The 24,648-nt window shown below is 41.2% G+C and overlaps 1 long non-coding RNA gene across 1 annotated transcript in view; it reads left to right on the top strand.

Annotated features, from left to right (window-relative positions):
• The window catches only part of LOC137544213 (uncharacterized), a 41,081-nt gene extending 21,302 nt beyond the window's left edge, over positions 1 to 19,779 (top strand). The window contains exons 2-3 of the long non-coding RNA XR_011025784.1: positions 17,956 to 18,085; positions 19,671 to 19,779. This is a non-coding gene — a long non-coding RNA (uncharacterized lncRNA). The remainder of the gene's footprint in view (positions 1 to 17,955; positions 18,086 to 19,670) is intronic.
• The last annotated feature ends 4,869 nt before the right edge of the window (positions 19,780 to 24,648 follow it).

Raw genomic sequence — 24,648 nt, 5'->3', positions numbered from 1 at the left:
TCACAAAAACCGTCCCTGCCACCTCCTCCCGCCATGCAGAGTAGCAAGTAGCAGGAGCGTGTGTATTTTTTCCTGCTTTCAGATGCTGCTTCACAGCAGAACACTCTTTGCCACCATTAGCCAGCTGCTAGAACACATACTGTGTCCCATTGCACCGGAAGCGTCCAAAACGGCACCGAACTGACACAAAGTCTGCAGGGCATTACCGTATGACTTCTACGGCATCGCAGCGGTGGCGGAAGTCATTGAAGTCAAGGGGCAATCCAGGAATTTCATCAACGGGAGCAATGAAATTCCCTTGTTGATGGGCTTGCGGGTGCCCAAGCGCTGGGAGGAGGAGGAGGATGGGGGAAGTCTCTGGAGAATCCCGAGGTAAGTATCCAATTGGGACAGTTTTTTTGCTTCAGGTTCACTTTAAGTGGCTCAAATTTAAAAAACAAAGTAATCACATGTTTCTAGAATAAAAAGAAGAATAGTCACATGCTGCCAGATAAAATAAGTAATCACATGCATACATAAAGGAGAATTATATAGGCAGGTGCCTCAAGATAAAATAATAAAATATCCAAGTGCCTCTAGATCAATTAGTTAAGAAGCCAGGTGCCCCTATATACATAAATTAAGTATACATGTTTCTCCAGATTAATTAAGTAGCTGTGTGGTCCTAAACATCAGTATTAGGTAGCTACATGTGCCCTCAACCAGTTAGCAGTGTTAGGTAGCCCTCTGAGTTCCTCACAGATAGCAGTATTAGAAAGCCAAGCATGACCCCTGCCAATGATAGTAATATCATAGTAAGATTATAGTAAGATTACAATAGTAAGATTATAATAGTAAGATTACGATCTCCTAAAATGAAGGAAGTGTGATGTAAGAGCGAGTGGTGACCACTCAGAACATAGTGGATTCTGACTAAGAACAAGCCAGCTACGGTTAATTAGTTATTGATGAAAATGGAGATCGGCTAATCTTATTCGCCACAAGTGGACTTTTTTTTCCCTTTCCTCCAAATTGTATTTTCCTTCTTCTTCTGGCTTTCATATATCTCCTCTCATTTCTGCTCCGCTTATATACTGTAAGTAAACAACATCATAAGATAGAGTGCTGAAAGAAAAATCAAACAACAATGATTTAAAATGTTTCACATGAAATTCTGATGTCTTACACAACAAAAAACAGTGGTTATGTTATGTTGATGTTTTTTTTTTCTTTTAACCTATACACATACATGTATAGTTTTAATATAGAATAGAATTTGTTCAACATAACATATCTAGTGGAAGATACAAAGTAGGAAGACACAAAGGATGGACACCCATCTTCATGGGCATCACTTTCCGGGGCTACGTGCATACAGGATCCATGCACAAATGATTATGCGTGAATCTGGCAGTTAGGAGGGCAATACTGATGTACACTTCTCCCACTGAGTAATAATAAGAAGATGTGTGTATCTGAATGAGTGCCAAGCCTCAAGGCTGGCTGGACACTTTATTTTGCTGGTGAGTGGCAGCACATGTAATGTATACTATCTTTAAGGAGACATTATGAGAAAGGGGGAGGTCTTGTGCACAGTGTTTTTTTTCCACAGAAGGAGCAAACTCACTTTAAAGGGAAGGTTCAAGCAAAATAAAAAAATGAGTTTCACTTACCTGGGGCTTCTACCAGCCCCATGCAGCCATCCTGTGCCCTCGTAGTCACTCACTGCTGCTCCAGTCCCCCGCTGGCAGCTTGCCGACCTTGGAGGTCAGCGGGACACATTGCATACATTTTTACGCATTCTGGTCAGTGCAGTAACATTAACACATACATTTTTACGCATTACTGATTCAATGCGTAAAAATTTACGCATTGAACCAGTAATGCGTAAAAATGTACGTGTTAATGTTCCTGCACTAGCGGGAATGTGTAAAAATGTACGCAATGCGTCCTGCCGACCTCCGAGGTCGGCATGCTGCCAGCAGGGGACTGGAGCAGCAGTGAGTGATTACAAGGGCACAGGATGGCTGCATGGGGCTGGTAGAAGCCCCAGGTAAGTGAAACTCATTTTTTATTTTGTTTGGACATTCCCTTTAAGGCTTTGTTCACATCTAAAATTGAAATCGCTGATGGAAGCAATTTTTAATTTTTTGCACTTTTTTTCCCCCTCCCAGCGCTTGCCTGCGCATTGTGATTTTGTATAAAGCGCTCTTCAAAGCACTTTTGCAGAGCGATTAGTTTTTTCACTTCCTGAAGTCAGGAAGTGAACTCTTTGACCCGGAAAATAATAAATACAATGTACGGTATTTATTCTTAAAAGCACTTCAATGGAGAAAAAAAAGACTGGCACTGCGATAACGGGTTTAGAATGGAAGTGTCCCTTGGGTATAGATTAAAAGGGGATGTAGCCTTCTGTAAGCTCAAGATGTGCTCAAGATGCAGAAATCAACACATTTTTAAACCATCACAAGAAGAAAAGTTCATCCGACATTACATCAAATTTCATTTTTAGAATGTGTGACCAAAAGAAGACCTTGTCTTCTGATATTCTTTAAATATATTCAGTTATAAAGTTACATTAATTCTATGAATGGCAAAGTGGTCTTTGCTGTGGGGTAGTGTGGGAGCGGCGGTCTGCCTGACGACCGTTTCACCCAAAAACGAGCTTCTTTCGAGGCTCCATGCGCATTCATTCATGGGTTGCCATTCATGGAATTAATGTAACTTTATGACTGAATATATTTAAAGAATATCAGCAATAAATATGATGGAAGAAAGAGCCTATGATGTAGTGCCGGATGAACTTTTCTTCTTGTGCTGGTTTATTCTTAAAAACGCCGGGGAAATTGCTTTACCAAGTGCTTTTTCAATCGTTTTGTGATTTCCCTATATATGACATTATAGGAAAATTGCCCCAAAAATGGTACAAGCAGCGCTTTGGTAAGCGTATCAGAAACAAACCGCTCAGATGTTAACACTCTCATAGGGAATCACTGCACAAGCACTTTTAGGGCGATTTTGAAAATAACCGGTGCTTAAAAAAACAGCAAAATGCCCTAGGTGTGAACAAACCTTTAATTCAGCAACACCACATGGATAAATCTTATTATTATTGCAATGACTAAAAGTCTTGCTCCTAAACTTTGGTTTAATTTATGTCTACGCAGAAGAGGATGTCATAAAGATTCTTGGGTGATAAAAGAGCTTTTTGGTTTTTTTTTTACATCATTTTAAAACTGCGTATCGAAAATTAAAAAGATTACTTGATTACTACCAAAATAGTAATATGACAAAGTATAATGAGGTGTAGGTGTTTATTTTACTATGCCACATTTATTTCAAATTAATTTTCCATAGTTGTACAAGATATACTTAAAAAGGTACATTTCTTTTGACCTCTTCTTGGCTGTAATTTTTTTTATAACACGATTGATTTTAATTATTTTGCAACATATTCCTACAACTGCTAATATCCCTTTAAAATACTTTGTGTTTTATAAATGCTAAATTTTCACTCATTTTTGGGGACAGACAAGGTCTTCTTTTGGTCACACATTCTAAAAATGAATTTTTTAATTATGCTTATTATTCAGGAAAATCCTCACTAAAATAAGAAAACAAATATTTTCTTTATTTTCGCTTTCAAAAGTTTGTCAACAATACCATGCATTGCCTAGATACAAGTTCTCATATTTCTCCCAAATTTTGGGATACCAAACATGTGATTTTCTGCATAATTTAGGTTAATTACAGTCTCCCCAAATAAGCACAGAGATATCAATTTCCATAAATGAATTAATTTCGGTGTCTGACATTATTTTATCACTCTAAATACTGTTAAATGAGCTTGATTTAAAGTACTGGATCACTAAACACATGTATTTATACATTTTTTAACTGATCTCCTTTTTGGCAATTCTTTATCTTTTTAAAATAAAATTCTAATTCTATTTATTTATAAGTCATATTACCATATTTTCTTTTAATTCCACAGTATTTTTTTTCCAACTTATCACATGAAAGCTATATGTTCCCATTTGATACTATTATTTTCTGCTTTCAAATCAAGTAAAAAAAAAAATAGATGGACAGTGACAAGTCTACATTATACAGCCTGGTCACCTCATCAGACTCTCATGTAACTATGGTAGCCAATCAGTGAGCTCCATTTACTGAGCTGCTTTGATAGGCTGTTTGCCAGAGCTTCAGGACTCTGGCTTCTATAGCAACTCTATTTCAGTTGCTGTAAAAATTAAGTGGCTGCAAGATAAAACAAAGCCAATGAAATATGGTGAGGATGAGTGTGACATCTTGCCTGCTCTAATGTCCCATGCTGCTTCTATAGGTCCAGACTCTTCTTATGCAAATTCTGAGACTTCAGGACTGACTTAAGTTGAGCCTACTGAGTGTCCTGCTAAAAGGTGGGGCTTGTCACACAAAACCAAGACATTTAGCAACAGGGTAGTCCTATAGCGCTGGTGCAGGAAATTAAAATTGGTAAGTTACTGATGATACTTTATTGTCTTGACTGTGTTTCGAAGTGACATAACTATGGCGGCGCCCAGATGGTAATTTGAGCCCTGGCTAAGTTAGGGCGGGTGCTCGACTTCCATAATAGTGGAACTCCAGCTCTGAAATTTAGTGGTAGGAGCCAGTGCCAGAAGTGTAATTTGGGTGCTGGGTCTATTATGGCTATGGTGGACACTACAGTATAACAGAACTTCATCTTTCACATTTTGCGGTAGAAGTAGTACCTGGAAGGAAATTTGGGCACTGGTAATATTGCAGCTATACCACAGAAGGTTGGTTTTAGGTGTAGATTGGGGATGGTTAGTGTTAGGCATAGGTGAAGGGGGTGTTAGGCACAGGTGCGGGGTAGTGTTAAGCATACGTGGGGAGGGGTAGTGTGATAGTTAGATTACGGTTAAGATATTCCATATTCCACTAACAGCAAAAATAGATGGTAAAATACATTTACCGTTAGTTAGGAAATTGTTATTATAGAGGTTGGTCCTCTAACTGTATACATAACTGTTTAGACAATATGCATAATTAGAGCCTAATCACACTTACCATATATATATATTGGAATATCAGTACATTTACCAATATACAGTATAATATGGTAAATTTAATAGTAGAATATGGGTAAATGTACTGATATTCTACTTACCAGTAAAACTGTGCCCATTTTAACGTGAACTTTTTTTAAATGTATGCACTAGGCAGGGTTGTCACCTTTTTCCCAGCCTTATTTGCATTGGTAATGGAACCCCTGGCAAACAAGATAAGGGACCAGAGGGATACACAAGGGATCACTATTGCAGATCAGAAATACAATGTGAACTAGTTTGCTGGTGATGTTTTATTGACTCCATTTTCAACTCACACGTTACCAAACTTGCTTAATGTGGTACAGTGGATGGCTAGGAAATTGTTATTATAGAGGTTGGTCCTCTAACTGTATACATAACTGTTTAGACAATATGCATAATCAGAGCCTAATCACACTTACCTGCTCTTGCAGGCAGCCAGCTTCTGATAGATTTTGTTTTAGACAAACAAGCTAGCCCAAGGCAATTATGGATATGTTTGTTACTACCCCTTCCCCAAAAAGAAGAACCTATAACTATCTCAGAAATAAGGACTGTGGGATGACTCTCGCTGGTTAAATATTTGACCTCTAAGATCCTGCAGTGAGAGAGACCAGGAGCCCAATGGTGCAGCATCGTTAGGATAAATGAGGTACCACTACTGCAACCACCATCAGAGTCTGCGGAAAATTAAACCATCCCCATTCGGTAGCCCAGGTCTGCTGTGCAGGTGCTGGTTGTTCGCTTTCCTCGGATTATTGATACATGTAGTGCACAATACTATACCGCAAAGGGGTAGACTCATTTATTTAGACTAGTTTTAGATGAGGCCATGTCTGTGTTGGTTTGGGAAGAATGCAGTCTCTTGAAAAGGACACTATAGATATTGAGAAGCAATTTTCATCATTACTAAGTGTAAACTAGACGGCTAATTTCCACCTAGTCGTTGCACCAGAGGGAGATGTGAGGCAGCGTGTAAGCACACATCTGTAGTCATGTTTATCTCCTGCATTATTGGCCTAATTTAGATATTAGAATAGGTACCATGAGTAACAAAGAATGTAAGATGATGTGCCCTCATGGTTTCTCGTGTTTCTGCAGACATTTGTAAGTGATATTTGTTGTTTATTTTTAAACAGAGACAAATGGCTTTGCAGAACTGCTGAGAGCAACTTGCAAGTCCACTTTAACTTGACCTTATCTACTGGAATGGTGAGATCTAATGAAGATATGGCCAAGCAGTAGAGGTGTAGCGAACGGTTCGCCGGCAAACGGTTCCAGGCGAACTTTGGTGGTTCGCGTTCGCCTACACCAGGCGAACTTTTGCAGAAGTTTGATTCACCCCATAATGCACTATGAGGGTCAACTTTGACCCTCTGCATCAAAGTCAGCAGGCACATTGTAGCCAATCAGGCTACACTAAGCCCTGGAGCCCCACCCCCCCTTATATAAGGCAGGCTCGCCGGCAATTACAATCACTCGTCTGCCTGCTATTAGACAGACTAGGGAGAGCTGCTGCAGAATTGTTCTCCTAGGGAAAGATTAGTTCGGTTCTTGGCTTCTTAGCTTGCTCCTGGCTGATTATTATTGCTTTTATAGCACCCCTCAACAGCTCTTTTCAGAGCTAATCCTGTTCTTTGGTTTTGTTTTTTTTTGTGTGTGTGTGTGTCAAAATGACACTTTTGTTGCATACACAGCCTTGCTAATTCGTAATGTGTGTGTGCTACTTCCAGCGGCCCAGCACATTCAGTGACTACCTGTGTGTGTGTGCACATTGCATTACCAAGTACTGCATATACCCAGTACCTGTTGTATTTACTTAACCCACCTCACCACTGCATATACCTAGCTTTGTGTTGAGTGAACCCAGCTCACTGCATCTAACTACCTGTTGTGTTGAGTGAACCCTGGTCACTGCATCTAACTACCTGTTGTGTTGAGTGAACCCAGCTCACTGCATCTAACTACCTGTTGTGTTGAGTGAACCCAGCTCACTGCATATAACTACCTTTACTGTTCAGTGAACCCACCTCACTGCATCTAACTACCTTTACTGTTCAGTGAACCCACCTAATTGCATATAACTACCTTTATTGGGCATTTTGGGCATGTACATGTATTTGGGCACTGCATATAGCTACCTTTATTGGGACTTTGGGCATGTATCCCACTCCGCCATGCCCCCCTCCAGGTGTTGGACCCTTTGAAACATGTTTTACATCACTTTTGTAGCCAGCATAATTTTTACAATTTTTCAAAGTTCGCATCCCCATTGAAGTCTATGAACTTTTCCGCAAACCGAACCTTCCGTGGAAGTTTGCAAACGGTGTTCGCTAACCAAAAATCGGAGGTTCGCGACATCACTACCAAGCAGTAGTTAACCTAAGTACCTAGCTTTCTTGATGTATAACTTGTATTTATAAAGCAATGTTACACTTTCTTAACATTTGTTCATTGAAAAAAAACAAAATAATATACATATTATTTATATATATATATATATATATTGGGATGCGAAAGTTTAGGCAACATTGTTAATTTTCATGATTTTCCTGTATAGATCGTTGGTTGTTACGATAAAAAATGTCAGGTAAATAAATCATATAGGAGACACACACAGTGATATTTGAGAAGTGAAATTAAGTTTATTGAATTTACAGAAAGTGCACAATAATTGTTTTAATAAAATTAGGCAGGTGCATAAATTTGGCCACTGTTGTAATTTTATTGATTCCAAAACCTGTAGAACTAATTATTGGAACTCAACTTGGCTTGGTAAGCTCTGTGACCCATGACCTACATACACAGGTGAATCCAATTATGAAAAAGAGTATTTAAGGGGGTCAATTGCAATTTTCCCTCCTCTTCTAAATTTCTCTGAAGAGTAGCAACATGGGGGTCTCAAAGCAACTCTCAAATGACCTGAAGATAAAAATTGTTCACCATCATGGTTTAGGGGAAGGATACAGAAAGCAGTCTCAGAGATTTCAATTGTCTGTTTCCACAGTTAGGAACATACTGAGGAAACCGAAGACCACAGGCTCAGTTCAAGTTAAGGCTTGACGTGGCAGACCAAGAAAAATCTCGGTTAAACAGAATGACGAATGGTGAGAACAGTCAGAGTCAACCCGCAGACCAGCACCAAAGACCTACAACATCATCTTGCTGCAGATGGAGTCACTGTGCATCATTCAACCATTCGGCGCACTTTACACAAGGAGATGCTGTACGCAAGAGTGATGCAGAGGAAGCCTTTTCTCCGCTCACAGCACAAACAGAGCCATTTAAGGTATGCTAAAGCACATTTGGACAAGCCAGCTTCATTTTGGAATAAGATGCTGTCCACTGATGAAACTAAAATTGAGTTATTTGGATATAACAAGAGGCGTTATGCATGGAGGAAAAACAACACACCTGCTACCTACAGTAAAATATGGTGGTGGTTTCCATCTTGCTGTTGGGCTGTGTGGCCTGTGCAGTGACTGGGATTCTTGTCAAAGTTCAGGGACACATGGATTCCACTCAGTATCAGCATATTCTGGAGACTAATGTCCAGGAATCAGTGACAAAGCTGCCCCAGGGCTGGATCTTTCAACAAGACAACAACCCTAAACACTGCTCAAAATCCACTAAGGCATTCATGCAGAGGAACAAGTACAATGTTCTGGAATGGCCATCTTAGTCCCCAGACCTGAATATAATTGAAAATTTGTGGTTTGAGTTAAAGAGAGCTGTCCATGCTTGGAAACCATCAAGCTTGAATGAATTAGAGATGTTTTGTAAAGAGGAATGGTCTAAAATACCTTTAACCAGAATCCAGACTCTCATTGGAACCTACAGGAAGTGTTTAGAGGCTGTTATTTCTGCAAAAGGAGAATTTACTAAATATTGATTTTCATTTCTTTTTGTGGTGCCCAAATTTATGCACTTGCCTAATTTTGTTTAACCACTTGATGACCCAGCCTTTACCCCCCCTTAAGGACCAGCGCTGCTTTAGCTGATCTGTGCTGGGTGGGCTGTGCAGCCCCCAGCACAGATCAAACACCAGGCAGAGCGACCAGATCGCCCCCTTTTTTTCCCCACTAGGGGGATGATGTGCTGGGGGGGTCTGATCGCTCCTGCCTGCCTGGGTGTTGCGGGAGGAGGGCACCTCAAAGCCCCCCTCTGTGGCGAAATTCCCCCCCTCCCTCTCCTCCCTCCCTTCCCCGGAGATCCGAGGCTGCACAGTAATGGATCTGTCCTGTGCAGCCTCTAACAGGCTCCTGCCTGTCATGTGACAGCGATCCCCGGCCGCTGATTGGCCGGGGATCGCTGATCTGGTACAACGCTGCTACTGTTAGCAGCGTTGTACAAATGTAAACAAAGCGGATTATTTCCGCTTGTGTTTACACTTAGCCTGCGAGCCGCGATCGGCGGCCCGCAAGCTATTCACGGAGCCCCCCGCCGTGAATTGACAGGAAGCAGCAGCTCGCGCGAGCGGCTGCTTCCTGATTAATTAGCCTGCAGCCGGCGATGCAGAATTGCGTCGCTGGTCCTGCAGCTGCCACTTTGCCGACGCACGTTATGAGTGCGCGGTCGGCAAGTGGTTAAACAATTATTGCACACTTTCTGTAAATCCAATAAACTTCATTTCACTTCTCAAATATCACTGTGTGTGTCTCCTATATGATATATTTAACTGACATTTTTTATCGTAACAACCAACGATTTATACAGGAAAATCATGAAAATTAACAAGGTTGCCCAAACTTTTGCATCCCACTGTATATAATCCATTAACCCCCTTGGCGGTATGATTCTTTCTGGATGTTAGGGTCTAAAAGTGGTACAATTTTTCTACACCCTTTCAGACCCTAAAACCTGGAAAAAATCATGCTGCCAGGGAGATCTGCACAGCCCCAGTAATCACTTACCTCCCTGGGCTCCTGCACTGCAGTTATGCCTCCATCCTCCGGGTGGCGCTGCAACTCTAATGTGAGATTGCCGGCTGTCATCATGATGACAGCCGACAATCTCGCCAGGAGGAAGCAGAGCCCCGAAGGACGGAAGAAAAAAGATGTCCGACGTCGGGATCCCTGGAAGATATGTAGAAATACTCCCGCTGCGTGCATTGCTCTGCATAAAGCCTCCGGCGGCTTCCCCATGAGCATAGGTCGGGATTACCGCTCTGAGCTGTGGTTTTCCGCCCCGACCCTAGCTCGGGGTTACTGCCAAGGAGGTTAAACAGATGCGGTGGATAGGAAGGGGAGAACAGGACAACAAAATGAAATAAATTGGAGAGTATAGTTTGGTTATGAATATAAAGGGGGGATGAAGGGACATCCATGTCTATACAATGAACCTTCCAGTCTGTATATAAATTCAATGATTAATAAGTTGCCAATACAACCTCAAGGATTACTTAATGCTATGTTAGAGAAAGGTAGTTTAGGACTTAATTAGGCATGACACTTGTTTTATATAAGTTTTATTTGTTAGTTGCTATCATTAAAATGATTAATTATGAATATATATTCTTATTATGGTGGAATGCTTAAAAGCTGCAGCACTCAGATTTCCTGCAAATCAGATAATGAAAAGCCACCCCATGGTTGCGCATGCACCAGAGAGGATACAAATGCATGCTCAATTATTTATAAGAGGCATTACCTGCACATGCCTAATATTGTCAAAGTTTCCTCCTGAGCACTATTTTTATATGCATTAACGTTATCTCAGTATGTGTTTTGTATAGCTTGAGATTTTGCTTTCAACAGAGATGGCAGACTTTCAACAGAGTAACAATAACTTTAACATTTATTCACCTTTCCACCTCATAGAACATTGATGTTTAGAAAGAATGAGACTGTTGTAGTAAGCATGTAGATTTGTATGTTTATTGAACATATGCAAGAACTCTGCTGTGACATTTAATCAATGACTTGAATTTTACAGAGGAAAAACTTGTGAATATGTGAAATGCAGGAAAATAAGAAACACATTCCTAAACGTTTACTATTCCCTGCAAGGAATGTCAGATATTCCTACATATTTGGGGCAATGAATGCTGTTGTGTTACTGTTGTTATTCAGTGATCAGGGAATGCACGTGATTGCCTGCAAGAAGCCATAGAATGGGACATACTGTATCATCCGTGCATGAGATTTAGTGAACCAGGCCCATGCATTTAATTCTTGCACATATTTAATTTCTTTTACCTTGTACTTACAGGTGGTGATAGAAATTGTGGATACAGGTAAAAAAATAAAGATTTATTCAGGGAACCCAGAGTCTCGGGACGGAAGTCCGCAGCTCAAGGAAGTAATTCCGAGTTGGATCCATCGGAGGTGTGGAATGTGCAGGGCTGCCACAGATCTGTCAAGCAGTATGATTTTTAGGGTCTGAAAGCTTGGGAAAAAAACTGCACCGCTTTTTGGAAAAAAAGATATGGAAATAATCATACCGCCAAGGGAGGTTAAGTGGGGGGTGCTCAAATTTAAAAAGCGGCCCTTGTTCACTTATGATAAATTGAGTGGCCTCTTTCTTGTCATTGTATTTCTTTTGGTTAATTTATTAGCATACCATTTAGTAATCATTAGCCCCCAAAATGCCATATGCTGCAACAATAACCCCAAAGTGGTAAATGCAGCCACTATGACCTTCAAATAATAAATGCAGCAACCATTACCTCCAAAACATGAAATGCAACAAACTTCACCTCCCACACATGCAGAGGCAAATGTTACCTCCAACACAAAATATGTAGCAAACAATACCACCAACACAGGCAATGAGGCAAACATTACCTCCAACATATGAAATGCAGCAAACAATACCTCCAACACATGCTATGAGGCAAATGTTACCTCTGACACATGCAATGAGGCAAACAGGAAATGTGGCAAACATTACTTACCACACATGTTAAAATGCAGTAAAAGTTACCTCTCATACATGAAATGCAGCAAACATTTGAATTGTGGCAAATAATGGTATCTCTGACACATGTGAAATGCACATACATTAACCCACATGTAGAAAATGCAGGGGTGAGTGGGATGGAGCTGCTGAATGGGGTGGGATGGTGACACTGGGTGTTGCTGGGAGGGTGACACTGGCTACTGGCTGGGTAGGGAGGAGGGTCACACTAGGTAGGAGGAGGGTGACACTGGGTACTGGCTAAGTAAGGAGGAGGGTGACACTGAGTGGGAGGAACCATACCTGTGTGTGCCAGAAGCAGCAGAAGCCATGCTTTCTGACTGCTGTCTGGGCTGGGAGTGTGTCCGCATGGCGTGCTGAATTTTTCTCCTCCACTTGTGTGTGTCTCGCCTCATTGCTGGCCTGGCTTGCTGGGATGCATCTGATTTTGTTAGTGATGTCACAGGCATAAATAAGTAGCATGCTGAGGGCAGGGCTAATGGCCGGGCCTCTGTGCCTACTGCTAGCCGGTGGATGGGAAGGCGGGCCACACGGCCACTCTGAGTCCTGTGGCCGGGATGTCCTGTGGCCAAAATGGGAGACATTTCAACGCGGGAATGGGCACCCTGAATCTGGATCTGGGTAAAGCAAGATGTCTGGTCACAATATCTGGGGTGAGATGTGATGTGAGTGTTGTACTGTAATGAGTAAAGTTTATGTGGTTAGAGGAAGATATTCAGATCTCCTTGGAGAGAACTTAGTAGAAAAGTTAATAGGATATAGCCTATAATGGGGTCAATTCATAAAGCATTTCCGCATGCGTTAATGCTCAAAACAGCTGACTTTACCGACCACGTAGCAAAATGTCAATCCATAAAAGCTGTTACCGCATGAAAAGCTGAAATTCCTGAGCAGTGAGGTAAATTACCGCCTTGTGCGGTGATTATCTCAACACATGTCACTAAATGTCAATTCATAAAGATTAGAGCAGGCGGTATTGGGACGGAGAATACCGCTGCTTTGAAGAGGTGATAAGGGTGTGGATAACAGCAAAGTTAATGGAGACAGATCTCCCAGACAGCAGCAGTGAGAGCAGAACAAAAAAGGCTTCCCAGAATACCCCAGGCTGTGTTTTTTAACCTATTGGGTACCTATTTTCATATGTTTTTTACATCAGAAAGCCTGCATGTGTAACATTTCTTGAAGTTCTTCTAAGCTGTGGCAATTAAATAGATTGTTTAGAAAGACTAATAGACAGATTCAGAGAAGATTCAGGGCAAACAGAGGCAGTTTAAAAAAAAAAATACACATCTAAAGGGAAGTTGGAGATGCCTCTTTTATTGTAACGCTGTCTCTGCATGGAGAAAATGTATCAACTCAGGCAGCTTCTCGGGTTACCGCCAGCTTAGTTCAAGAAAACTACGAACTTCTATCGCAACTGTAAACATTTTTATGAATTAGCACACAAAAGTCTAAAATGCAGAATGCGGTATTTTCCCGACAAGATTTTTTTCCCCCGCACAGCTTGAAAGCAGAATAAATAAAGTCTAAATGGGTATCCTGAATAATTTATGACATTCTACTATATATCTTTACAGTTCTCTTTAAATCACACAATAACAGTTTCTCTTTAAATCCCACAAGAATAAAACTGTTCACATACTAGGAAAGATTTTTTGAGATACAAAGCATAACTTAGAACAACTTGTTCAACGCTTATAATAAGATTGATGTATGGTGTGCAACCCACTCAGAAAACATTGACCTTACTATCAGTGGCGTAGCAATAGGGGTTGCAGAGGTCTTGACTGCACCGGGGGCCTTTGAGCCAGAGCGGCTCTCCCTCAACAGCAGTTTTAGCTCTTTCTTGGTCCTGTACTGGTAATAATCACTTCAATAAATGCATTGAATGGTAGTAATCATTAACAAACTGTTCACCATCCCCTTCTTGCACCTCAGACACTGTGGTTGTCCTTGGCAGGTTTTGGTGCAATATATCCACAGTGCTTGGGGGCCCCAATGTAAAACTCGCATTGGAACCCAGAGCTCCTTAGCTACTCCACTGCTTACTATCTACCTGTTTCTCATAGAAGAGCTTAGGAATCAATGTGTTTTTGTGCACAAAAAACAATGTAAGCCATCTGAAATAATGTATGTCTTTAATTCTTTAATACTATAGTTTTCAGACTGTAAGATGCTCTGGACTATAAGACGCACCTAGGTTTAGGGGTAGAAAATCAAGCACACAGACTGTGTTGTTACATAAAAGTTTACACAAAATCGTTTACCCATTTCTGGAAGCACTTGTCAAATTTAGCATTGTTTAAGTTTAAAGGTTCGTTGTAAATAGCAGACATAGGTTTGGGGAGGTCTTTAGTCAAAAGTAATTGTTCAAGATCATCTGTTTTAGGCGTGGGGGGTTGCGACCCAAATTGGGACCTGTGGGCGTGGCGAAGCTGATTTTGGTTATTTGATGCAGAAATTATAGCAAAGAAATGATCGCCACAATGTCCAGGAAAGTAGGATTTACTAATAGAAACAACCATATTTCTCTTGGTTCTGGCTTCCTAGAAGGTTTTAAGGCGCTAAGGCCCCTTAGTAATTTTTTCAATTTATCTACAAAATATTTCTTCAGCACGTGGAAACTGTAAAAGCATGTAAGATTAGGTAAATAATGCTATCAAATTTATTAGAAGTATTTTCTTGCTTTCTGGGTGTTTAAGAGATATTTTATTGATAAGGTGGGAAAACATCTCCTGTGAGAAAACTCAGGAGCAAAGGGAATTGCATAAGGGCCTAGGTGTCCATATTGGCTTTCCTTCATGTGCGTAATAGTATGCCAGTGCAGTTTCTAGGCTAAAATGCACCCAGGGCGAGGGTGTAAAAATTGCGCGCCCCCCCCCGGAGCAAGGTATGGGTGCCCACAGTGTAGGTTAGCCAGGTCTAGTTGCACTCAGTATAGATTCCCCCAGAATAGGTACCCCAGTATAGGTAGCCAGCTATAGGTACCCCAGTATAGGTAGCCAGGCATAGGTGAGCCAGTATAGTTGCCTCCGGTATAGGTTAGCCAGGTAGGTGCCTTCAGTATAGGTAGCCAGTATAGTTGCCCACAGTATAGGTTAGATAGGCAGGCATCCCCGGTATAAGTTAGATAGTTAGGTGCCCCCACTACAGGTTAGCTAGGTGGGTGCCTCTAATATAGGTAGCCAGAATAGTTGCCCCCCGCATAGCTTAGATAGGTAGATGCCCCCAGTATAGGTTAGTTAGGTAGGTGCCTCCAATATAGGTAGCCAGTATAGTTGTCACCTGTATAGACTAGCTAGGTAGGTAGGTGCCCCCAATACAGGTTAGATAAGTTAATGCTCCCACTATAGGTTAGATAGGTAGCTGCCCCCCAGTATAGGTTAGGAAGGTGCCCCCCAGTATAGGTTAGATAGGTAGCTGCCCCCCAGTATAGGTTAGATAGGTAGCTGCCCCCCAGTATAGGTTAGATAGGTAGGTGCCCCCCAGTATAGGTTAGATAGGTAGCTGCCCCCCAGTATAGGTTAGGAAGGTGCCCCCCAGTATAGGTTAGATAGGTAGCTGCCCCCCAGTATAGGATAGGTAGGTGCCCCCCAGTATAGGTTAGATAGGTAGGTGCCCCCCAGTATAGGTTAGATAGGTAGCTGCCCCCCAGTATAGGTTAGATTAGGTAGCTGCCCCCTCAGTATAGGTTAGATTAGGTAGCTGCCCCCCAGGTTAGATAGGTAGCTGCCCCCCAGTATAGGTTAGGTAGGTGCCCCAGTATAGGTTAGATAGGTAGCTGCCCCCAGTATAGGTTAGATAGGTAGCTGCCCCCCAGTATAGGTTAGATAGGTAGGTGCCCCCCAGTATAGGTTAGATAGGTAGGTGCCTCCCAGTATAGGTTAGATTAGGTAGCTGCCCCCTCAGTATAGGTTAGATTAGGTAGCTGCCACCCAGTATAGGTTAGATTAGGTAGGTGCCCCCCAGTATAGGTTAGATTAGGTAGGTGCCCCCCAGTATAGGTTAGATAGGTAGCTTCCCCCAGTATAGGTTAGATAGGTAGCTGCTCCCCAGTATAGGTTAGATAGGTAGCTGCTCCCCAGTATAGGTTAGATAGGTAGGTGCCCCCCAGTATAGGTTAGATAGGTAGGTGCCGCCCAGTATATGTTAGATTAGGTAGCTGCCCCCTCAGTATAGGTTAGATTAGGTAGCTGCCACCCAGTATAGGTTAGATTAGGTAGGTGTCGCCCAGTATAGGTTAGATTAGGTAGGTGCCCCCCAGTATAGGTTAGATTAGGTAGGTGCCCCCCCCCCAGTATAGGTTAGATTAGTTAGGTGCCCCCCAGTATAGGTTAGATTAGGTAGCTGCCCCCCAGTATAGGTTAGATAGGTAGGTGCCCCCCAGTATAGGTTAGATTAGGTAGGTGCCCCCCAGGATAGGTTAGATAGGTAGGTGCCCCCCAGGATAGGTTAGATAGGTAGCTGCCCCATTATAGGTTAGGTAGGTGCCCCCCATGATGGAGGGGGGAGCCGCAGCCGCGGGGAGGGCAGCCCGACCTCTCCCTCCCTCTCCCTGGGCCGCCCTCCATGCGATCCCCCCTCGGACGAAGTGCAGAGTAATGCGCAGGGAAGCGCTATAGAAAACTACTCACCTCGCTGGCTCCAAGCGCTGCTCTCTTGCCGCCAGTCTCCTGTCTCTGCCTACACGCTGATACACACAAATGCTGCTAAACAGGAAGCAGTGTGTGTGTGTGTGTGTGTATCAGCGTGTAGGCAGAGATGAGACTGGCGGCGAGAGAGCAGCGCTTGGAGCCAGCGAGGTGAGTAGTTTTCTGTAGCGCTTCCCTGCGCATTACTCTGCACTTCGTCCGAGGGGGGATCGCATGGAGGGCGGCCCAGGGAGAGGGAGGGAGAGGTCGGGCTGCCCTCCCCGCGGCTGCGGCTCCCCCCTCCATCACAGCGCCCCCCTCCCAGCAGCGCCCCGGGCGGCGGCACGCCCCGCACGGGGGTAGAAACGGCCATGTAGTATGCTGCTGGTAAGTTGGGCACAGAGTGATCCTAATGATGGCTCACCCTTCTGCTGCTCAAGTGTCAAGGGTTAAAATACTATTCCCCCTCCCAGTCGTAACAACTCAGAGAGAGGAGTAATTAAGGGCCCAGCAATTGCCGGAACCCCAAATTACCCTTGCGCACGGTGTGCACTGTAGCATAAGTGTATAGCAGCGCCCAGCTCATACACTAGTGCAAAAACCACCTGCTTCGTTTCCATCTATTGTAATGCCCCCCCCCCCCCCCAAAAAAAAAAAATAATAAAAAAAATGTACTAAATTTGGTAATATCACTAAATGATATCGGAATTTTCAGCAAGAATTGAACACTTTTCTCTATTGATGGGTTATGGCGATACTTTCCACTTAATACCAAACAGAAGTTTAATATAGAAGTTTGCTTTGCAAAAACCTCCATGTCTCTGTGGATGATTTTTTCACAGAGAAACAGAAGCAGAATAACAAGGATGTTTTATAAAATGACATTAGAAACGGTGACATTGACCTGGGTTGTGTGGCTTGTATGCATGCCTTGCTGCTGTAAAAGTCGAAATCGTCTGGATAGCTTATCACAAACTCATCCAGTGGTAGAAGCATGCCATCTCATTTATTTAGCATGGTAGAAAATCAAAAGCAAATCATTTCTGCTACAGTAAAGCAGTATTAAACTGTTTTTAGTGGGGGCTGTTAGTCATGAAAACGTATGTTGAATGCATATGACCCAGATCTCCGACATACAGCTAATATATGCCCATAATTAGCATTGTAAGTTCTGTGTTATCTTGCAGCCTGCATCTCCCTGTGAAGATATGCTTTCTGATTAAATTGTATTTCATATTATTCACTTACAATAGACCTATAGGCAGTGGAGCAAATGGATTCCTATTGCTAAACATAATGCACGTTCCTTTTTTTTTCTTTCCCCCAACACACAGGAATATGTCTTTGTAGTTCACGTTTACAGCCAGGCATTATAAGGCAGACGCTAATATATGAACAAGAATTGCCCAACTGTGGAACAACATTTCAAAGTATGACCTTCAGATTAACTGGTTATCTTCCAAGGTAAAAAGAATACTGCCTGTAGTCCATGTTTAATGGGGCTATGCTCTTGCAAACATGCTTCTTTATGTGTCTTTCCTTTAAGGGCCATTCACACTTATGAGAATTCATGTACATTGTGCGTATTTTCCATTTTGCATTTGTTGCACATCTACTCTATTTCAATGGCGTCGCTTTTATTTTTTGTGCATTATACATTTTTTTTTGCATATTTAAATTGCTATACATTTTTTTTTGCATATTTAAATTGCTCTGCTATGATGCTTTTTTTTGTGCAATGTGCGATTTACAAGTGATGTAAGTGAACGGAAACACAGTAAAAATTGTATGTGGATTTGCATGGATAAGTGTGAATATTGATGAATAGTAGTAAAAATGAAATAAACAGGAAAATATTGTGCCCCAAGCACTTCAGTGGTTATTGGAGTTTCCATTTCCATGCCTGTCCCCAGACAAGTCACACAACATAACAGAACTGCATTTAATTTGGCCAGACTGCAATAAAGTAGCTTATTATTATTGCTACAGAAATTATACAACAACCACAAATAAGTATCAGGCCTTCTGTCACTTTTAGTGGTGTGATAGATTCTCCAAGCTTCTTTAAAGAGGAACTGTCACGAAAATCTTAAAATTTAAAACACATACAAATAAGAAGTACGTTTCTTCCTGAGTAAAGTAAGCCATAAATTACTTCTCTCCTATGTTGCTGTAACTTAAAGTAGGTAGTAGAAATCTGACATTATCGACAGGTTTTGGGCTAGTTCAACTCTCCATAGGGAATTCTCAGCATGGCCTTTGTTCTTTATAAAGACACTTTCTGAAAAAGATTTATACAATGATCCTGGCCAGCCTCCCTGCTTATTGTACACTTTTTTGGCAGTTGGATGGAGGAACTGCCATTCACTAAATGCTTTTGAAAATAAAGAAAACCCTGAGAACCCCTTATGAGAAGATGGGCTAGTCCAAAATTTGTTGGTAATGTCAGATTTCTATTACTTACTGTAAATGACGGCAACATAGGAGAAAAGTGATTTGTGGCTCATTTTACTCTGGAAGAAACACACTTCTTATTTGTATATGTTTACATGTGCTTTAAATTTTAAGATTTTCACGACAGAGGTCCTTTAAGCTGTTACAAAGTTTATCCAACAGTCATACACAGTCCTAGTTTAATTTGTTCATAGGTCAGCTACAGCTTTCATTCAAACCAAATATATAACCCCATAAATTAGATAAAATAAATAGATGCTTAAAAAGCTAAATATATCAAAACAATTCTTTTTTTCTCATTTTGGCAATAAAATGACAGTGAATATGTGTTATTGTTGCTGTTACTGTTGTTATTATTGCTATTATTATAACAACTAATACTTCTTCTAACAATGTTGTGATTATTATGTGATTATTATAACTATTATTGCCATATGTTTCACTAAATTGTAACTTATTTATTATTAATGTATTGTCAATTAAAGTTGCATGTTTTTCCTTTTTAGTTTATTAATGAAGTATTATTTTATTATGTATTTATTAACTTTTTATGTATTTATTTTAAACAACAAAAGATACGTTTTTTATTTCACAGACATGCATGGATGCCATTGCCAGCTGTTGTGGGGAAGCCAGTTAAACTACTAGAATGTTTTTGGGATGCAGAAGGAAGGAATCTGGAGTGCATACAAAAAATGCACACAAGCATGGCAAGTACATACAAACTCAATGTACAAACCTACCCTGCTGGGTATGGAACCTGAGACTATTGTTGCATGAATAAAGGGATGTTTAGCCAAACAGGGCAAATTGTTCAGGATATGTCAGGTCCCAGATCCACAATTGATCTTAGTGGGGAAAACATATCTATAGAATATTCTTGATAATGGGGTTACCAGTCTCTTAATTTATTCCAATTTCGAGAGAGCAACTGTAGTAAACAAAAGCAACAAACCCAAATGTGAGACTTATTAAGAATACTGGAGGAGTCTTCCTAACAAAAAATAAAATAGGTATCAGATCAGAAGCACCCTACACACACACACACACACACACACGCACGCACGCACGCACGGACGCACACACACACACACACACACACACACACACACACGCACACGCACACACACACGCACGCATGCACGCACACACACACACACACACACGCACACACGCACGCACGCCCACACACACACACACACACACACACGCACGGACGCACACACACACACACACGCACACGCACACACACACGCACGCATGCACGCACACACACACACACACACACGCACACACGCACGCACGCCCACACACACACACACACACATGAAATAAAAAAATACACAGAGGAGATAGTGATTTTATTTTTCAGAAAGATCCCCTCCAAGTTCATTCTGGCTTCTTCCACTGTCTTGGATTCATGATACAAGACAATAAAGGCATTTGCTTGCCTTTCAACCATGTGTGATGAAACTTGCATTTTACCATACTAAAATACTGTAATTACTGTAACTTTAATAGCATTACGCTGATGCTATTTACAATTAGTGTCTGCAAGAATATATCACAAGTTTTGCATGAAATACTAACAAAAGTTCCAAAGGTATTATAAAACAATGAATATACAATGAATATACAACATTCCTAATAAAACACCTTTAGGTATTTTTAAAGAAAGGGACTGTCTAATTTTTGGTATAGCTGCCACGGTCCTGGATCCTTGTTGTAATAAAAATATGTTGAGGCCACTGCCTGTGATAGAAAATATATTTATAGAATGCCTGTTAAAATATATCAAAATGTTAAAAGAAATATGGAAAAATTTACAGTTGTAGAATAAAAAAAATAAAAATAATGAAGGTTATGCCAACATCTCAGAATGAGATGGCTTCTTGGTAACCAACATCTGTAATGTAATAGGACTTTTCATTTATCACATAGTAGAAAATATTATGGTTTATAAGAAACTTTCTGAAACACGGAAAGTATAGAATTAAAAAATTAATTTAAAAGAAAATAATTATAGGGACCATGCCATAGCTTACATTTATGCCAGTTACACAGATTTATGCCAAACAAACATGGTTTGTTACTTGCCAGCATTCACAAATGTATTAGTTCTTTCCCCATCCTGTAAAAGAAAATATTACACTATTCAATTAAATTCTGAAAGATTTACAGTACAACATTTAATAAATATATACTTAAAATATAGGTAGACCTAAAGCGAGGCTAGTGTCAAGGTTTGGGGAAGATTTCAGTTGCCACCACTTCTGATTCACGCTGCAGCATAAACTATTGCTTGGCTTGACACATAAGTTTCTGTGAATACAGCCTGTAGAAGAAAGCATTAAAACATTAAAGTACAATCTGAAACATTAATATTCAATACATTATAATTAGATTATAAATAGGTGGCACACACAGGGTCACTGGCCTTCCATGGTTCAACCACTTCTTGGTCTGAATTAGCTTCTGTCTCACGCTGGTCTGATCCTTCACATCTTTTCTGAAGCAGTTTCTGCTCCTATTTCCTGTTTCATACTTGCTGATGGCTTCTCATTTTCCTTTTAAAAATATCATGCTGGCTAAGCATAAACTATCATACTCTCCCCGGTGCGAGTTATACATGGAGCCCCCCCCAGCACTTTATACATAACAATTGATACAGCACACCAAAACCTGCCAAGGACAACCACAGTTCCAGAGGTGCAAGAAGGGCATTGGGAGCAGCTTGTTAATGATTATTATCATTCAAAGCATCTATAGAAGTGATTATTACAAGCACAGGACCAATAAAGAGCTAATACTGCAGTTGAGGGTGGGCCCTACGGTGCCCCTCTAGCACAAGGGCCCTGATGCGGTGGCTACCTCTGCAACCCCTATTTTTATGCCACTGTCTCCATGTGCTGATGACATCACCCAATGCACAGACCTCCTCAGCTTTCTATGAGATGAGCACCATTGTCCTGGGCAGTTCACCCGAAATGGTCACCTGAATCCAAACAGCTACTGAAGCTCTTGATGATCAGGATATTTAATGGCTGTACATTGTCATCAGTGCTGGCAATTTTACATTTACTTATAAAACAACCTTTTTGCTCTGCTGATGTTGAAGTAAGGGGCGTGTGAGTAGTTGAATAATAAGTGTAAATATAATTTTGCTAAACTAATATTGACTGGCAGTTTACCAAAATATATCAAACAATGTTTAAATAATTTTTTTTGGAATGCTGAATAATCCAAGGGGTTTCAAAGAATGTTGGTTTATTATAGCAAAGTATGTGCTGTCCGTGCGTGCACCACACCGCCAGGGATGAGCTGACGACTAGTTCTCTAGTAAAATTCATTATTAAAATGAGGCTTAAATACCTCAGCTGTGTGGCTGGGAGAGAGGGGGTTACTTACTCATAAGTCCGCTGTCTTCTATGCATTCCAAACGTCTTGCACGCGTCCTATTGGATTGGAAGTTGGAAATATCCCAACTTCACAGTTTGCATTGACATTTTGTCAGAATTCTGACATGCCCTTCAAGTTTCAGGTACAGGAACATCCTCTGGGCAATGTTTATCTAGTTAGCTTAATAGTGGATCATTATTTGATTACTCATGTACTTGGGTGGCTAGGTTGTTAATGGTATTCCCTCATTCCAAGCAGAGATAACAATACTTTTTTTTTAAAGAGAATCCGAGGTGGGTTTCTGCAATCAATATTAGGACACAGAGGCACATTCTGCATACAATCACCTGCCTCTGTGTCCCTACAGTGTGCCCCTAGGCTTCCCCCGTGCTCTGCTGTCCCCGATTATAAAAATCAACAGGTTAGCAACATGTAGATTGTCACTAGTCTGCTGTTTACCTTCTGGCTGCCATTTACCGCCACTCCCCCGCCTCCTGTATAGCACAGCTCCCTGTGTCTGTGTCCCTTCCCTCCCTGCCTCTGTAAGCCGATTGGAGGAAGCTTACAAAGACAGGGAGGGAAGGGACACAGGCGGGGAGCCATGCTATGCATGAGATGGAGGAGCGGCGGTAGACTAGCGACAATCTGCGTGTCACTAGCCTGGTGTTTTTTATAATGGGGGACAGTGATTGTATGCAGAATGTGCCTCTGTGCCCCAATATTGATTTCAAAATTCCACCTTGGGTTCTCTTTAAGTCAAGGAAGTAATTATTGATTCCCTGACAGCAAGTAATTGTATACAGGCCTAGTAGTGGGCCCCAGGTTTTTCTGTGTGCCTCCGATGGCAGATATCTTAAGACCCTGTTGTTTTTGGGCTCCATGTTCCTTCTCCCGATATTACTGTTGTACAACTTTCATTGCATATCGGGTCACCCACCTCATTATCTTCCACCTCCCCGTTCCTCATAATCAGGCTTACAATAAGAAGGCATGTTCTGGATGACTGTTGGGTCTTTTTTTAGACATGACTTTTGTAATGCTGACAGTAGACAACAGTAGCACTAAATTTCTGTAAGTGAGATAGAAAGGAAATGACTGGGATAGCCAATGTGATAACAACTGTATGTACTCTATATAGCATTAAAAGGAGGTTGCATGTTGTATATGATGACTTTTAGCTTTTTGGATTGATTTAGATCCTGTGCATACAAACTATTAAGCGATGTAAGAACGTACTCTGATTGTAAGCAGGTGAAAAATTAAAATAAAAAAATCTGACAAATAACAGCCTGCTCTGTGTAGGATTCTAAAGTGCGGAAAAAGGTAGTGTGGGGTGGCGAGGCAAAGGAGATAAAGCAATTGAGACATATTCATAAAAATGTTGGATATTTATTTAGGGTGTTAAGGTTAATATTGAATCTTTACTTGAGTTCAACAGTGTCATGTTTAGTTCAAAGGTTTTACAGTCCTGCAAAGGTCCAAAGCCATCTTTCAGAACAATACAATTTTAATCTGCACCACGTCCTGGATAGGAAGACCGATGGCAAAAATTCCCCATACCACAAAAACAATGTTGATGGACAATTAAAGTTCTCAGGGCTATAATGTACAAAATACTTGGTAGGAAAAGCTGCATTTGCAAATGATCTACTGAAACGAGACCCATTGATATTATAAAGCAATTACGATGAGTATTTTACACAGCTCTATGCTTACGCTACTGTCCCTGCTTAACATAGAGCATGTATTTAATAGGTACCAAATTACTCAAAGTACAATAACAATGATAAGCCCAGGTTGGGGTATTTACCAGGTATTAGAAGGTGTCCAATAGGACACCTACTGTATCATTATGGATGGCTGGCAAAGTCCTCTGCTTATTAATAATACAGATCCTGAATATTTCAATTCTACAATATTATTTTTTTTCTTCACAGCTCAATAGTTAATTGACCTTCTCTCCTCCAAGGTAAAGAAGATGGAGAGAAAGATGCTGAAGCTGTCAGCGGCAGCAATGCATCTTGCCCTAAATTCCGGAGCCTGCAACTTCCTCCCCCCCCCCATCCACTTTGTTTAATATGCTTTAAAAAGAAGTTACATGTAATATAAAACCTTGTTACATGATGAAATGTTGTTTGTGTTTTCATCTATAAGGGAAGGTGTTAAAATATTTA

Source organism: Hyperolius riggenbachi, chromosome 2 (assembly GCF_040937935.1).
Source record: "Hyperolius riggenbachi isolate aHypRig1 chromosome 2, aHypRig1.pri, whole genome shotgun sequence".
In the NCBI taxonomy this organism is placed as follows: domain Eukaryota; kingdom Metazoa; phylum Chordata; class Amphibia; order Anura; family Hyperoliidae; genus Hyperolius; species Hyperolius riggenbachi.
The sequence above is the reverse complement of the archived record's forward strand: the minus strand, read 5'-3'. Positions and strand labels throughout refer to the sequence as shown.